Source organism: Amphiura filiformis, chromosome 6, assembly GCF_039555335.1.
Source record: "Amphiura filiformis chromosome 6, Afil_fr2py, whole genome shotgun sequence".
NCBI classification, from domain to species: Eukaryota; Metazoa; Echinodermata; class Ophiuroidea; order Amphilepidida; family Amphiuridae; genus Amphiura; species Amphiura filiformis.
Genome location: NC_092633.1, coordinates 17,649,171 through 17,664,600, shown reverse-complemented (window position 1 = coordinate 17,664,600; position 15,430 = coordinate 17,649,171). Strand labels below are relative to the sequence as shown.

The following is a 15,430-nucleotide window of genomic DNA, read 5'->3' as shown; positions in this document are numbered from 1 at the left end:
CTTTGCCAAGTCTTTGCATTTATGTGACTGAGAAGTGTCAGAAGCATGCAAATTACATGTCTTTGCCCCATTTCCCCTGAAATTGCAAAACTTTTATTGCTAAAAGAATTAAGATTTAGCTATGTTTCATTTAGCAAAACTGGATAACATTTTTAATCCATAAAAAATTAGTGCTGCATTTTCTGAAATGGGAAGTAGTTACCCTCCATAAGGACCCCCCCAAAAAAATTGTTTGTTTGTCCTCCACAGCTTTGAAAAGAGGATATGCAGGTGAGGCGGGATTTTTCTTTTCTTTTCTTTTTTGATATGGCGCATTCCTGGACCTAGCTAGAGCTAAATGCTACAATCATTCATGGTGACTTAAAAAAACCCAACATTTTGTTTCATTAATATGCAGTTAAGTTAAAGTCTTTTGATGATTTCAAATCAATGTATTTTGGAAGTCACTAAAATAATAGAATATGACATGAACACAAGTTATAACTTTTGCATTGAAGACACAAAATGTTTTTGGGGGGCTTTTTTAATTTTCAACCATGAAAGATCTTAGTATTTAGCTCTAGCTAGGTCCAGAGATGCTCCAAATCTGAAAAAAATTGAATTTTACTTATATTTATTAAAAAAAAAAAAACATTGAAAAAAAAAATATTGGTCAGGCCTTCATCTGAGGGCCCAGGCGGTGGAGGACAAACAAACAACTAACTCTATAAAGGCATCTCTTACATGAGATAATTACAAGGCAGCCCTTGGATGTATTGCATTTATCAACTGAACTCTTAATAAGATGTGCATCTAGAGCAACTTATCGTTGCTTGTCACAGACTATTGCATTTGCCATCTAGTACCAGTATGATTTTACATTGAAGTGTCTGGTAAATTATGTAAATTTATACCTCTTGCCCTCTGACTATTCTCAAAAAGGACAGGAAAACACCTGCATAGTTTAATAATAATTAGCCTATTCTGTTTGAGTATTTAATTTTAGGGCATTTTCTTGCATAAGTTGGCTTATAAGTAGTTCAAAATATTTTGCTTTTTGGCTGATTTTCCTGGGGCACTCATAAATAAAGTGGCATGAGATGATGTGAGTGCTTTTAGGGTTCTTATGCTAACATCAGACACTACAAATGGGTCTTTTAGTGATATCGCGGATGACACGATCTCTGGTACATGGAGGCCAAAGCGGCAAAAGTTGAAAGTGAGATATTAAGTTTAAAATATGCAGTGAAAAAACTATACAATACACTGGGCACCATAAATCTTCATGACTTTAGAACTAAGTATGCTATACCTTTTGGCATTTTCATTATGTGATAGCCTAATGTTTGTAGAAAGGTAATGATTAAAGTAACTCAAAGTCAGTTTTCAAAATGCCTCCTTTGGCCTCCGTGGACCAGAAGCGTGTCACATATATGAAAAAGTGGGGTCTTGTGGTGACACTTTCAAATCCATCTACAATACATTCATTAGAAACAGAGAGTCGTTTGGGTTTTTAACTAAATGCATCATCTTTTGTGACAATTTGTAACAAAAGAGGATTTATTTTATCAAATTGAAAACATGGAGTCTATGGTCTCTGGTGACAACAGACTCATATGTATATGGAGGCTGTTTTTGTTTTTAATATACACAGTACTTGTGTACCATATTACATGATATGGCTACCCCTTCTCTTAGGATGCCTTAAAATGTACATTGTGTAGAAATATGTTGAGTTGATCCACAGATACATATATCAGAATCATTTGCATCACCAAGAAATGAGTCTGTGTGCAGGATTTATATGGGAGTGGTGCAGGACTTTCAAAAAAAGTAAACCTTTTGTGAAAGGAAAGTGGACCCTAAACCCTAAAAATTGCCCGTTTTGGATTTTTGAATGCTTTATAACAAAGGAGAAGAGGGGAGCTACCTGGAGCACAGTAGCTTATTATTTCATTTACAGTGAAGATTGCTTGATTAGGACTGTGCTAATTATGGGCAACTTGCAATAATGAGATTGATTGAATTTCAGTCTGCCTATAAATCATAGAAAGCACCCATGGCCAAGTGGTTAAGGTGCAGGTCTTGCAAGCATGAGGTCATGGGTTAGATTCACAGGTAGGATAATTTTCCTGTGTGTAGCTTTAAATTATGTTATGACTTCGCTTGCATATATTGGCACATGTCATGTGTCTGTCAATAGACCCACTTTTTAAAAAACTTTTCCAATGACCCTCTTTTTTTAAAAAGAAATTTACACCAAATCTGCAATTCTGAACAATGTTTACATTTTTTAATTTTGCACATTTTGCCCAAAAGTTATTTTCACGGTCAATGACACCCCAATTTTGAGCGGTTCACACATGATGACTCCCCATTTTCTTTGAGCCGCCACTGAATGACCCCCTTTTTTTGACAAAAATCACCACCGATAGACTCCTATGTCATACTCTGGTAGACACAGCTACATCACTTTCATATTCAAGTGCCATCCAGCACATTGCTCCCATTGATGAAAATGAAAATTTACAATAAAATCTCAATGCAGTTGAAATAAATGCACTTATAATCTAACATTGAAAAGTGTGATTTTGTTAATGTAAATGATTGCTTCCACATTATTCGATTCACGCTGGCATTCGCATGATCTTGTCCAAAATGCTAAAATTTGAATCTTCATATTTGTTTTTTGATATTTTGTCCAAATTATCAAATGTCACATTGATTGCTTTTTCAAAGTGTCACAGCAAATGAGACAAATATAGATATTTATTTATATTTATTATTGGATATCATTTTATTTTTTACTTAAACAACATGTAAGTTTAAATTTTATCCAGTGTTTGTTAGGATATTATATAATGAATAATTAACTGGCAACCCATGGTTTGCTGTCAGAATTTCAATTTGGTTGCATACATTGGATTCACATGTAGCCTGCGTACGCAGAACCTGCCTAAGGCCTCAAGACATGTCAGGTTACCACATTGTAAAATACTGAATTTAACAAAATTGGGAAATCATTTTAAAATATAAATTCAATGCAGAAATTTATAATTGAGATAATTGATTTAAAGGAAACATAAAGTGTAATTAATTTTGTGTTAATTTGAGTTTGAATGGCACACTGGAAATAGCCTTTGAGTGCTGTGAAAATATAAACTGTTTAAAATTTGCATAGTGCAAGCTAATTTGGCCTCATCAGACCTTCACTCAGTCAGACTGTGGCTGACGTCAGCAGCTCAGAATAGCAGCTCGCATCAGAGGCTTGGAATAGCAGGAAAAAGCTAGAATGATGTACGTCACGGAGGTCTAGCACACACTGAGCAGTGTAGGGAAATACAACAGCGCCAAATTACATTGAACCAACCTGCCTATACTGCCGCTATAATACTGCCTCGCTAACCTTTGAAGTCTGGAGGGGTAAGGGTTACCCCTACCGTGGGGATATTTAGTGGACATCAAGTGACATAACTTAATTCTCCCTCATGGATGGGATGTTGTTGATTTTAATTCGGTGAGCTAGCTACAAAGCAAGGAATTTAAATGAAGTGAGTGAAAACTAGATTACCTGTCATCCCTATTTTGACAACAAGTGTGTTTGTGTGTGTGGTGTGCAATGGTGAGGAATTCCTCTACCTCATCAATCCTCTTTTACTTCTCATCAGCTATAATTTATGTGCATATTAGAATATTTTTTCATTTATTTCTTTGATGATATATTAAGTAAGTTATTATATTAACTTCATACTGTATATTAGATTTATTGATATTAATTATTTATTCATAATGCAGTGATGACAACCTTGTGTAAGAGTTGAAGGGGAGTTGAAGTTGAAGTCTATGGCCAAGCCCATAGCCACATGACCAATTTCTCTCTGGTACAGTACTACACAAGGCCTGTGAAAGGTTACAAACAGGGCTATATTAAGGGTGTGAATTGGTTGACGGTGATATGTAGGACAGTATTATATTATGCATTGCTGCAGGGGCATTATATTTAAATGTTATGTTTACATTTTTAAAAATATTTTGTAAATGTTTACCATGGCAACCCTGTAACCCTGTTGATCTGCCTGGTATACCAATGGTTATTTTAATACTAGAATACATATGTACATATGAGGGCAGCCAATAAATTGGTAGAACAAGGGCATGGAATAAGAATTCCCAATTAATTTCTTATTTCTTGACCCAAGGGCTAAGAGCACAATGTACAATTGATTTGTTGGCATCTCACTTTTGTGCATGGCCACTGCTTAACTTTTAAATGTACCTGTCTCAATTTTTCTTGAAACCTTCTTAGTCAACAAAATGGAAGTCTTCTGATTGCTCCATGAGCCACCCTTCAGTGAAGGCTCAACTGCATTAATAACCAGCAAACCTGATAAGGAAAGTATGACTTAAATTTCTAAATAGGTTACAACTTGCAACTGGAGGCCATGTCTGGACCACAAGATCTGACATCTCTGTCACAGATTGTCAGCTTGATGTACTGAAAATAGGGTAAATTGGGCCTAATCTAAGAACAGTCTCACTTCTGCCACCAACCTTCTTTACTTGATGGCTTGCCTTAATTTTGCCATCAAAATTGAATTATATGCCTATGATTGTACTTTCTTTTGGCAAATGATCAGCCATCAAAACCCTCACAGAAAACATTGATGAAGAAGAAGTGTGTCTCGTGTCAAGTTGTGAGTAACGCCATGTTGGATTTCACAGTGGCCGATTCAAATCAGTGCATTTACGTGGTTGTATATGCCGGTGGGATTAGGTTAGCGCATATGATTCAAATCTGCTACTGCGAAATCCAAATCTAACATGTTGTTACTCTCAACTTGAGACAAAACAGACTATGGGAGATCTAGGTGCTTCTACTGAAAGTACTCATTATTCCAGTGATGAACCCTAACTTGGGGGGGGGGGGTACTTTAATATGAAATGGATATATGTGTAGGGCTGCACTTTCACAGTAAGTGGCATTCGGTGAGAGCAAAATCTAAAAAATATGGGGTCATTGGGTGAGTGCATAAATTGTGGCATTTGGTGAAAGCGAAATGTACAAAATATGGGGTCATTATGCGTGACAAGCGGACCATTTGGATCATTTGGATTTTAAAATGGGCGAGAGCCTCGAAAATTGAATTTCTAAATGGCTTTCTTATTTCAAAATAAATAACAAAATCAGTGATAAAAGTGGATCAGTGGAAAAAAATCAGTGATAGGTGACTCGTTGCTATTCAAATGGATATATGTGACCCGGCAGCACAAATGAGCCGTAAATTCCCTAAATTGTATTCTGAGTTACGGTGTAAAATGTGTACGAAGGTCATATTCATCGGTAACTTAAGCTGGCCCGACATCCGTCTCATTTCGATAGTCAAAAACTAATCAATAATCCTATTGTTGAAGTGGATAATAAGCTTCTACCTTAGATGGCTATAGAACTTTTAATAGCTCTGGTCTTTGTTTGCTTATATTGCTAAATCCTGTTCAAGTGGTGGGTTACCAGGCATTGTATTTTGTACAGGTATGCATAACCAACAATTAACAATGAGAGAACTTTCTTAAACCTCGTTGCCTTGGGGATGATTTGAAATGACCGCCAATTATGACTGTTTGATATTTATTGCCAACAATGTGGAAAAAAGAGACACATGTAAAAACGTAAAAAGCTATAATTTTGTTGAAGGAGCAAAGTTTAACAAACCATAACCCCGCTTCTGGATATCGTTTGAAGTCAAATGATATACCATTTTTAAGTTTATGATGTTTATTTTTAAACACGAAATAAAACAAAATTGACGGGGAAGAATTTACGGCTCATTCGCCGTGGACGGTCACATATGGTCTTTGGGTGACAGATTGAAGGAAAAATAAGAGGTCTTTGGGTGACGGAGCATGTGATCATAACAAAATATGGGGTCTTTGGATGACAGTGATGCTGAAAAAGGGGGTCTTAATGGCCCTACATACGTGTCACTTCCAAAGTGGGAGTGCCACCCGGCCCTGGACCCTAACACTCCCAGGTACTACAAATTACTACATGATACAAGCACTGTGCATGCATGAATCTCGCATGATGTAATGACACAATCATCCTAAGTAAGAGATATATAATATAGGCACACTTTCATTGGCTGGGCCAGTAAAAGACCCATGGCTACCGGTGGAACCTTTTTTTTTTGTCCTGTATGCAGTACCCAAAGCAATGTTTAAGTTCTATAAAGAACCTTGAAAAATTCTATAAAAATCTTAATATTTAAATAGGCCTAGGACTCATCACAAAGGTAAGAAAGGTACTAAATGATTTTCTTGGCTAAAGAACTCATTTTTTGTTTTACTTAGAACCCTTCTGAATTCTTTTTGAATGGTTCCTTAAAGGTTCCTCAAGCTTAAGGTTCTACAAAGGACCATAAACTTTACCAATTTCAATTAAATTCATATTTTACAAATTTACTTTTCCATTATATTACTCACTCTTCGATGTGAATTTTGCAATATTTAGATCAAAACTGATGGAGCCTTTATCATGCACAATCATACATACACACAAACAAACATACAACATTTCTCAATTTATAGTAAGATTACTGATAGGAAGAATTAGTCAGGTTGTACCAAAGTGTACAGACCAAATGGATCCATAGTAGATTTAAAAAAATCCTTGTTTTAAGTGCAAAGATGATTTTTTGTTTACAAGCAAAATTGATAAAAGCCATATATAGTTAAGCATGATCTGTGACATCTTTCCTGAAGGGGAAATATGAAAGCAGGTGGTTCCACATTCAATTGATGAAACAAATGAAAACAGTTCATCTCAACAATTCATTGAAATTTGAGCATATACTTCAGTGTATTTGAGTCTGTTACAACTTCCTATAAGGAGAAAAATAATGAAAAGGTAAAACAACATATTGCCCTCTAATTTCACTATAGATTTAATTGATCACTTGTGATGTGTTATATCAAAAGAGACTTTTGGGCAGGTTATCAATTTTGAATTTTTTACATATCTTAAATATAGAGATATTTTGCTCCACAACACCATTTTCCCCAATGAAATCGGACATCCCGAAGATATTGAGTTCATAAGTTATGGTATTATAAAATTGGAAATTGAGATATCAGCCTTTAAAAATATTATTGACAATGTTGAGAGTAGGAATTACCTTGAAAAATGTCTTAAAAAATACAATATTTTAAACATTATTAACATCACAAATTTATAACAAACCCAAGTTGTGAAAAAATCACCCCCGGGCAGCTTTTTTGCTATTTCTCCATTTACAATCCTGCCCACAAATGTCTCCTTTTGATATACCACGTTACATGTTCCAAAACACATTTGAACATTTTAGATTTTTACTGTTTATCAATTATGTATCTAATACCAAAACTACACAGCAAACACAAAACATTTTACAGAAAAAGTTTAAATGTCATGTTATAAAGGGTATAAAATGTTTCAATAACATTCAAAAACATTTTTGAAATTTGCGGCAAAATATTCAAACATAATGTTATTTAAGTAACATTATGTATTTAAGTGTTTACAAAATATTTTTTAATTATGTTTGACAAAGAATATTTTACAATAACAAATGAAAACATTTTTAAAATGCAGTTGTTTTTTTCCATGTAAAACATTTGAGAAATTGTTCATGGCCTTAAAATAATCTGAAGTTTGAATTGTATTAAAACATTTTGACTAAAAACAAATCAGGTTTAGCCTGAATAACATTTTAAATGTTATGTTAGCTTAGTATCCTTTAATATTTTAAACATGTTACATTTTATGTTTATAATATTAAGTCATATCAAGAATGTTTTGAGAAGGATTTTACTGCTGAAACTTCCTTTTTACTATGTACTACATGTAGTAGAATGACATTTACATTACGTGTGGCTGTGCAAAATGAGATGCGGTATACATGTCTGTTAATGTATATTTGATTTGTATTTGCTTGCAAACTGCGTACTATATACAGGTGAAAGGTTGATAGAATTAGCAATTTTCTCCGGATCTCACTCCACCTGATGACTGCTGCCATTACAATCATGCTTGTTAAGCTTAACAAAAATGAAATCCATCAATGAATTCTCTTGGCTTGGCGCCAGACGTTGGTAGGTGTATTTTCAAGCGTGAACGACTAGTATTTATCGTAGAATTACATTTGGTCAGTGAGTGAGGAATTGAGTCTGTCTCTGTACAGATGGAATGGGCTTGGTCTTATTCTGTTAAGAGCAACCAGGCGCAAGCAAAATGTACATGTAGTTTTGAATTAATTTATTTTATATTAATTTTGAATGCTACAGGTGAGAGCAGTCAGGAATATGGTCCTCTCATTTATAAGTGTTGAATAGTGATATTTTTTTTATTAATAAGTATTTTTGCTTCTTGGTATATATTTGATTTGAATTATATCCCAAATTGTCTCTTTTTGGCTGCTTCTTGGAGGAGAAATGAAACCTACTCCCAACTGGCATGAAAGGAATGAAAAAATAATACTGTGAAAAATATTTTCTGCACAAGGATGCGCAGTGTGACAATTTTTTAGCCATACAAGTTGGAATATCAGGGGAATTATGAATTTCTATCTATTTCTATGATTATAAGAGATAATGTAATACATTTACACATACATTTGAATATTTCCCTAAAGTTTTTTTTCACAAAACATTCTATTATTAGTAATAGTAAAACATTTTTTCATGGAACTGTGGGTGTTGCTTGCATTTCACAGTAGTTCTGAACATTATTCCTTATATTTTGGGCATTGTTACTGTTTGTGCAGTACTTATAACTTAAGCATCTGATATTTTAAAGGGGTTGTGTCAGATATTGTGAAAATATTAGATGAGTAAAGATTATGTAACATGATAGATTGAATATTCAGAAGAGTAATTTAGAAACAAAAATCTATAAAATGAAACTTAACTTGAACATATTGTGAACATAAATTTACACTCTGCTTTTGAATGGTCTCAGGAACTTAGTTCCAGATCATGACTTTTCATTAATTAATTAATTAGGCCTATAATAATTAGTGAACATGAATTATTTCTACTTCAAGTGGTCATTAGTATTTGGACAAGTATTACATTAAAAAAAGCAAAATTTGAAAATGACTGAGGGCGTACGTATGAAGACAATATCACACAGCTCCTTTAAGTGTAATGAATATTTTAGGTTAAGTGTGTAGAAGGGGGAGATTTTTTGGGTCAACAGACATGCCAACATAGCTCAAGTATACTTGTGCACTCACATACTAATATGCTATTTGCATCAAGTGCTGCATTGACATGGAACATATTCAGTATATCAGTGATGCATATATAGCTGCCATTTTGATATTCATAAGCTTTACATCACTATACAGATATTAAGTCTTAAAGCCAGTAGTCTATTATAGCAGCATCACACGTTGCTGCAATGCTTTTTCCTATTACAGGTTCGCACCAGGGGTTTGCATAGTGAAATTGAAATATACTCCATGTGATATATCATTAAGGTGTTGCTGTAGGCCTAGCAGCATGATAGCTCATGCTTTTGGTGAGGTCATGGGCGAAACTCTGAAGGAAAAAACAGTCAGAAAGCATAAGAAAAAGTTAACTCTCATGGTAGAAATATAGGAATTTCAGCATTACAAAGCAGACTTTATGGGAACTCAACTTTGTGGGCTTATGGATCTAATAGCGTTGCATACCTGTATAATCACACATGTTCAAACTGCAACATAACGCAGCCATTCCATGTACGACAACCACCTACATGATGACATAAATGTGCATTTGTGTCAGTCAGTCAATATGATAATTTTACTTGGAAGCAAATGTCATTTGATGTCATACACACTATGGAGGTAGATGCACTTTAATAAATCTGACATGTGAATGAAAGGATGGGAGGATGAGGGTGATGATGATGATGATGGATTTTTCATTTGGCCTTGAAATGTTGTAAACTGAAAATATTTAGCTAATGCTTCATTTTCACAAGCAATTCTTGGAAAATAAAGGAAGAGAACATGGTGTCAGATAACTCTAAACATACACATAAGGGGGGGGGGGGTAGTGTTAAAATATTTTTACTTGATTAGCGCTCCATTTTAGTGATAAACAAATGGGAGTTCATATTGTCCTCTTCTGTGTAGAACATAGAGTAGCATCAATGTATGCACACATCCAACTCCTGTTAGCACTGTGTGTCAACCAGGGACAATAATTGGCCAACCTGAGACAAAGACATCAGTTCAAGTTTTAATTTTTGCCTACCCCTTAGAGGTTCTCGGATGTTGGATGGGTTTAAGTGTAGTGGTCTTCTCACAAGCTTCCCACCTCTGCAGCTAAGGTTCAATTCCCTGTGTTGCCAAATATGAATTTGGTTGCCGATCCATGCCCGTCCTCATAGGTTTTTCTCCGGGTGCTCCAGTTTTCCCTCCTGCAAAAATCGGGCCTCTTCCCATATCCTATCATATTCGGTTGGCATCCCTTAAATTCAATGGCCTCTGAGCTTTACTGGGCTTTGCTTGGCTTTGGTCAAATGTTATAAATAAATAATTAATTGTAAAAAGCCAATGTTTGGCATAGAATGGTTGGTTATGCTGTGACAACTTGACTTGTGAGGACAACCCAGTTGTCATGAAGTTCCCATTTGGTGAAAAAAAAAACACAAAAATGTTCATTATAGGTGAACCTCCCCCCAAAAAAAAAAAACCCACACCCAACACACACACCTGCACCAACTGTCTGGCTGTGGTTTTATTTATTTATTTTGATCTAGCCATGATGATATTGTCAAATTAATTCACACATCCTCTTCAATATTAGCAATTTGCATTATTCATTCAAACAGCTTGCATTAACTGGTCATTATTATTAGTAATATTATTACCATAGGGGTTGACAGCAGACAAAATTTTCCTAGAAATTAACTTCTCAGATGATTGGAAATTATAAAATATTGAATTGCAAGAATAAATTTCAGTAAATCAGTATTTGTAATACAGATTTCTGTAGAACATGTATCTTAAATAGAGGGACTTTTTTTACAGTGATATATATTTTGAATAATTTCAAACTATAAGAGATAAGGCAGCCACATTTATTTTTTCAAGAAGTGTATACTTATGTCTAGCCAGGATTTTTTGTGCAGATACAGAATTTCAAAATGCAGACCTTTTCAAGAGAAATCTTCATTCTAGCCAAAATCAGACCTTTACCACATCTGGATCATATATTTTAGACAATTTCACAGAAAATTTTATCTAAAATTTATCTAAAATGTTGACATTTTTGGCTCAATCTCTACAATTTTTACAAACAAAGCAGACCTTTTGCCGATTGATGAGGGGTGTGTTGCACATACCAGTGGCGTGTCCTGGAGGGTGCTTTGTTAAAAATCATTTAAAATCAGCCATTTTTTGGTGATTTTAGCCATTAAGCCCCCGCATAACTCTGAAAACCCATCTGAGCCCCCCGCAGGAACAGATCCTGAACACGCCAGTGCATAAACCCCTCCTGGGTATGGGCCTGATGTCTATGCTCAGTTACAAAATTGGACTAAAATTAGTGGTAGATATTTTTCAGTGAAAAAAAAAGGTAACAAGTTAATATAAAACTAGCAAACATGTTAAAGCATTGGTGCAATTATTGTCAGTTACTTCCCAAGCCTTGCGTGTTTCCCTTCCCTCTTTCACTCCTTCCTACAGATTAAAACTAGCCATGCATCTAGCACTAATTGATAAATATCCATGGTAACACAAGCATACTGTGACCATTCTGACTATGGACCACAATGGCCTCATCCCAATGGCATAGTTCAATAACCTAAATTAAACAATCATAGTGCAAAATTTGACCTCAAGTTTCAGAGTATGAGTTTTTGTACCCAAATTTTCAAAGGTCATTCAATGAATGTGCAAAGGTATTGGGGTTAAAGAACTGTGCCTTGATAGATGAGCATGTTGTGGATCCTAGTGTCTGGTTCCATCTACTTCTAGTTACTGAATCTATTTCACCTGAATGACCAATTTGTCTGATAATGAACTAACTCCTAATAATTAATTACGCCTGACTAATTATATTGATAAGTATTGGGGTGGTGGAAGTGAAAGCAAATATTATCCATTTTTTGTAAAGTACATTGGAAGACTTAATTGATGAGAGGTTGACACAGATAACATTGGTGGTCAATTACATGTATGTATGGATTAGTACGCTAATAGCCATATTATATCATGTTTATCGGATCAATAGGATCTGTCATATGTCACCATTACTCCTATCAACTGTTTTTTAAATTTTTCTTAAGGGATCTGGAATGAGCGTTTTGAGCGTTTCGACAGTATTTTTTGTGGGACATGAGAGCGCATCAGACATATCGAATTGCATTCTGAATACTGAAGAATGTCCTTCTGATATCAAATAATTTTCATTTTTGAAATTCACGATATAATACAAATTTTACGACAAATTATTAAAATTTGATATTTTTCACATTTTTGATATATAACAGTCCTCGAAGTAAATTTTATAAATCTAATGACATGTTCTTAAAGTGTATGTAGCTGGGAGGAAAAGCCGACGATCAATTGAAAATTTTGACCTTTCATATTGAAGATATGGATTTTGTTCCCAAAAAGACCTAATTTTTGTGGTGTTTTGGAAAAAAAATTGATATCTTCAATACAAAAGGTCAAAATGTTCAATTGATCGTCGGCTTTTCATCCCACCTACATACACTTTAAGTATAAATCATCAGATTTATAAAGTTTACTTCGAGTATTGTTAAATATCAAAAATATCAATTTTTAATCATTTGTCATAAAATGTGTATTACATTGCAAATTTCAAAAAATCTAAATTATTTGATATCAGAAGGACATTCTTCTTATTCAGAATGCAATTCGATATGTCTGATGTGCTCTAATGTCCCACAATAAATACTGTCCAAACATTCATACCCCACCCCTTAAGAGCTCATTTCAGATTTGTAGACTTGTGACATTTGGGTTTTGGTGATTATCACAGCTATCTTTCCCGTATTACCGTTTTGAAAAATGAAACATAGCTAAATCATGATCTTTTGGTTAGTTCTAACTGCCAATGAAAGTAAATTTGAATATTTGGTAAATTCTTGGAAATAAGGGCCCAAAATGTGCAAATTTTGGGAGTTTTTGTATGCTGTGATAATCAAACCCAAAGACTTGTGCAAAGACTAATTTCAATTATGATTCCTAATTTTTGGAAAACATATAAATTTGCTAATTTATTTCATAACCTATTATCAACAAAATATAAAATATTAGAAAATGAGCTCAAGATTTTGAATGCTTAGACTTGTTCCAAGTTAGAATTTTGTGTCTACAATTGTAAAAAAACCCATAAAATTGCATGTTTTGGGGCCATTTTCCCTCAAATTGCAAAAATATGAAAATTTGACATTTACTGCCAATTTAATACTAACTAAAAGATTATGATTTTCTGTTTCATTTGGCAAAACAAGGTAATATCTTTTATAATTCCGAAAACTTAATGCTGTATTTTCCTGGAATCATGAGTAGAATGCTAACAACCTGAATTTTCAGTGATTATGATTCATTCTTGTGCATCAATTTTTGAATTCAGATAATTTAAGTTTGTTTTCTCATTTTTTATGTTACGTTGTAAAACAATGATTTGATAGAATTATCTGAATTTCATCAATTGAAAAATATATTGCCTTAAAAAAAGTTCAGGGCATACCACCCCCCACACACACTTTGCACATAGAATCTCAAACACATCGTATCATGTATCCAAGTATCTTGTCAGCATGCATGTGCACTGCATAGTTTGAATAATAAACACTGTGTGTGTCTCTCGTAAAGCGTATAACAGCGCAGTTAGATAGCGAGTGATTAAAATCCTAGTACACAGGCTGATTGACTGACTGCTATGCATGCAGTGTTTTTAATGTCATCCACAGGCATGTACACATAAGTGAATGTGTATTTCTCTCACTGGCTTCTTGTCAAAATAACGTACTCACTTAGTATTTTACGAAGTGAATGGGAATAACTCAACAAACTAAAGGATAGCGGTCTTCTATACCTTGGAGGCAATGTTGTGTTAATGGTATGCTTCTTGAGTTGAGGAAGGGGCTCTGTGACCCTTGTCAATATATTGCTGCAATATGAAGATTTGCTGTAGGTGAGAATTTTGTAAATGCCAGTGGCACTCTAGGCCTGGACTAAGCTGTAATACGGTATTTAGCATGTTTAGTAGCATGGTTAGGTTTATATATTTGATAATTTATATTGTGGAGTATTTGAATGTATGTAGGGTATGTTTGTTTGTTGGTTGTTTATTTGTTTGTATTTGTGTAGGGGTGTGTATGCATTCGACATTTATTGCAGACCTTTGTATGAAAACACACCTCCAAAGGCGAGTGAATACACAACCGAGGACAATCCTCAGTTCCAACTTAAGCAATAGACTAAAAACACCTTAAAATTTCATTTGATGTCATGTCCCCCTATTGGGTAGTACTAGGCGTGTCCACGGTTGCCCTGTACTAAAATGAAGCAAAAAAATGGGAAAAGATGTCCTCGATACAGCAATTGAAAACCCAGGCGCACAGCCTGCACTTGGATAATTGTGTGCACTGTGACTGTCCTCATTTGATGGCAAACACATGAGGTGGTGTGTGGGGGGGTGTGTTAGGGGTTGTGTATGTGCTTGCACTTGTAATTGGCACTTGGATACTTGAATTACCTCACTTCATATCAACCTGCAAAAATTGATACATTTTTAACATGCCATGGACAGTCCACAGTTCCTGTTATATGTGAAATGGACTCGGAACACTGTAAAAAATGCTTTTGACACTAAAAAGACTCCCTGAAAATATCTTGACGAAATCGGATTTGTGAAGATTTCCATGAGCATGATAGGTCAGGCCTAGAAATGTTTAACCAAATTTCCCATAAAAGTGGCAATATTTCCCACAATTGATATGCATTCTTTTGGAACTAAATTTCCTTCTTTCAAATGTCTAAATTTTCCTTGATGTCAAAATTTTCCTTCAAATGCCAAGGCATGTGTGGGGTGTGTGTGGGGCAGGGTGTGGGGGCTGCATTTTTAAAGACCGGCAAATGGGTTACACACACACAAATAGCTGAACAACTGAGTGGCACAACCGAGGACATCCATGGTTCCTTATACCTATGTATCCTAAACAACATAAAAATGTATATAAAACTATATCATTTGTCAATGTATGGTCATGTCTAAGTTGGATGGTAAATGTCTGATGGGTCCGCAGTTTGGAGCCTAGCTTTGAATGAGCAAGGTCCTCGGTTAGATTTTCATGAAAAGTTGATAGGAAGGTCCTCAGTTAGATAGGAAAAGTTGTAGGTCCTCATTTGCAGGTCTTTATGGGGTGTGTAACTGTGTATGTAAATGT

The 15,430-nt window shown here is 34.8% G+C and overlaps 1 protein-coding gene across 5 annotated transcripts in view; it reads left to right on the top strand.

Moving 5' to 3' along the window:
• The window catches only part of LOC140155078 (uncharacterized), a 232,851-nt gene that overhangs the window by 98,657 nt on the left and 118,764 nt on the right, over nt 1-15,430 (top strand). The window contains exon 1 of one of the 5 annotated variants that reach the window (XM_072177769.1): nt 3,402-3,530. The exons of 3 other annotated variants lie outside the window; for them this stretch is intronic. The gene's annotated coding sequence lies outside the window, so the exon portion shown is untranslated. Of the gene's footprint in view, nt 1-3,401; nt 3,531-13,938; nt 14,176-15,430 lie in introns of those variants that run through there. One more of the 5 variants, XM_072177770.1, reaches the window with a different exon arrangement.